Source organism: Apteryx mantelli, unplaced genomic scaffold, assembly GCF_036417845.1.
Source record: "Apteryx mantelli isolate bAptMan1 unplaced genomic scaffold, bAptMan1.hap1 HAP1_SCAFFOLD_86, whole genome shotgun sequence".
Classification (NCBI taxonomy): Eukaryota; Metazoa; Chordata; class Aves; order Apterygiformes; family Apterygidae; genus Apteryx; species Apteryx mantelli.
In genome coordinates, this window is record NW_027118810.1 from 455001 (window position 1) to 457500 (window position 2500).

A 2500-nucleotide genomic window follows, 5' to 3' on the forward strand; every position below is an offset into this window, starting at 1 on the left:
TGTCCTGCACTCTGCGCCACAGGGCCGAGCACGGGGCTCGGCCCGCCGGCGGCTGTACGGCCCTCCCGGGGCTCGCTCGCCGAAGGCCCGCCGCCGATTCCCCGAGGCCGGTGGGGGACCGCCCCCGTCTGCCCCTCTCGCCTCCGCTGGCGCCCGCCGCCGGTGCCCACCGCCGGGAGCCGGCCCCCCCCTGTCACCCGACGGCGATCCGCCGCCGCCGGGGCAGGGGAGGGTCGGGCCCGGGGGAGGGTCCGGCGGGGAGCGGGCGGCAGTGCGCGGGAGGGTCGGCGGGGCTTGCTCCCCCGGCGCCCGCGGGAGGAAGCGGCGGGCGGAGACGCGAGCGAGATGGCACCCCGGGTCGGGACGGGTGCCGACGGGTCGCCACCCCTAAGCGGTGGGGGGCGGACCCGCGGCGGGCTGCGGCGGAGCAGCCCGTCTTGCAGAGACGGCGAGGACAGGCGTTCCGGGATGGCGCGCGGGGCGGGCGCCGGGCGGCGGCGGACCCCGAGCGGGGGCCGTCGCGCCAGGCCACGCGAGGCGACGGGTCGTGCCCGAGCGGGCGGCCCAAACCACGGCTCTCCTCCCGGGCGCAGCTGCCGCCGGGCGCCGGGTTACTGAGGGAAACCCCGGGCCCCGGGAGGAGGACGAGGTCGTGGCGGCGGGTGTCGGGCGCACCCCGCGGGCGGACGCTCCGCCGAGGGGCGCCGGAGCCGGCTGGCGGGTGCCGGGTTTCCCCTCCGCGTCCCGCCTCGCTGCTGCCGCCGAGGCTGCCGCCGTCGCCGCGAGGCGGCGGCGGCCCGGCGGCGGGCGGCGGCGGGGGAGGCACCCCCGCGGGGATTTCAGGTCGTTTCCCTCACCCCAGGGCCAGGTACCTAGCGTCCGCGCTCCTCCTGCCCCCCCTCGGTGACCCACCCGTGTGGTCCCGTGTGCCAGCTCGCTCCTCCCGGGCGCCGCGCCGTGAGCGCCGCACCGGCCGTGCCCTCCCGCCCTTTCCGCTTTCCCTTTCTCTCCCCCCCCCCCCACCGCTCCAGCCGCCCCGCGCCGTGCCGCGGGGACCGTGCTGCGAGCGGGCCGGGCGGGGGGGGGGGGCGGGGTGGCGGGAGGAGCGGAGGGCCTCCGGCCACCGCGGCCGCCGGTAGCCGCCCCGGGTAGGGATGGCCATGGGCCCCGGGCTCCGGGCCCGAGGGTTCTCGGCGGGAGAGCCGGGCGGGGGTTTAAAGACTCGGGCGGCCCGATGCGACCCGGGGGGCAGCCGGGTGTGCTGCCGGAGGGCCGGGGGGCCGGCGCGCGCGGGCGCCGTGCCCCCCCATGCCAGCCGGCGCGCCCCGCGCTCGCCCTGCGGGCAGCCGGGACGGAGAGGGGTACCCTGCCCCCTCTCTCCGCGGTCTGGTCTCGGCGGAGGGACGCCGCGCGGTCGGCTGGCGCCGGCCTGCCTCGAACGCGTGACCCCGGCGCGAGCGCGTGCTCTCGCCGGGACGGTGAGCCCCCACCCACCGCGGGTGGTGCGGACGCCGCGCCTCGGCGCGATCCGCTCTCCTCCCTGGCCGGGGCTCTCGGTCTGCCGCCGTGGCCGCTGGCGGCGGCGCCCTACCCGCCGGCACTCCGCCATCCGGCGCGCCTGCCTCGCTCTGCCCAACCCGGCTTCGCCGGGCGGCGGGCGGGCGGCAGGCGGGCGGCGGGGGCGGCCCCCCCCGTTCTCCGCGTGGAGACGGGGAGAGCGGGCGCCGTCCCCGTCCGTCCCGCCTTGCCCGCCCGCCCGCCGCCGGGCGTCTGTCCGCGGAAGGGACGGGAGAGCGCGTGGTGTCGTCCGGGAGGCTGTGTGTGCGCGCGCGCGGGCGTGGGCGCCGCCTCGGGGCCACGGCGGAGCCGGAGGCCGGCGAGGCGAGCGAGGAGCTGGGGAGCGCGGGGCCGGTGGGCCGCGGGCGCGCGGGCAGCGGGCGGTGCCGCTGCCGGTGGCGGCCGGGCTCCGACGCTGGGGGTCCGCGGGGAGCCGCCCCCTCCCCCAGCGTCCCTGAGGCAGGCGGCGCGGCCGGCGCGCTGCTCCCCGCCGGGCCGGGCCGAGCCTGGGCGCCTGGGCCGGACTCGAAGCGAGCAAAGGGTTGTCCCAGGTCGGGAGCGAGGGCTCCCCGCCCTTCTCGTTCGGGTTTTCCTTTTCCCTTTTTCCCCCCCCCCACTCTGTGCTCGTACGGTCAGCGGGGCGAGCCCCTCTCTCTGGCTCTCGGCCGTCCCTCGCTCAGCAGCCGGCGTCGGCGTGAGGAGGGAGGCGGAGCGGAGGGGGGGCCCTCAGGGGCTGCCGAAGGCTGCCCGGTCCCCCCGCGCGCGCGGCGGGGACCGAAACCGAGACAACTCTTAGCGGTGGATCACTCGGCTCGTGCGTCGATGAAGAACGCAGCTAGCTGCGAGAATTAATGTGAATTGCAGGACACATTGATCATCGACACTTCGAACGCACTTGCGGCCCCGGGTTCCTCCCGGGGCTACGCCTGTCTGAGCGTCGCTT

General features: G+C 79.4%; 1 non-coding gene across 1 annotated transcript; it reads left to right on the top strand.

Moving 5' to 3' along the window:
• Positions 1-2344: 2344 nt before the first annotated feature.
• Positions 2345-2497, top strand: LOC136996780 (5.8S ribosomal RNA). The gene has a single exon (XR_010887723.1). It is a non-coding gene; the product is annotated as a 5.8S ribosomal RNA (ribosomal RNA).
• Positions 2498-2500: the final 3 nt, after the last annotated feature.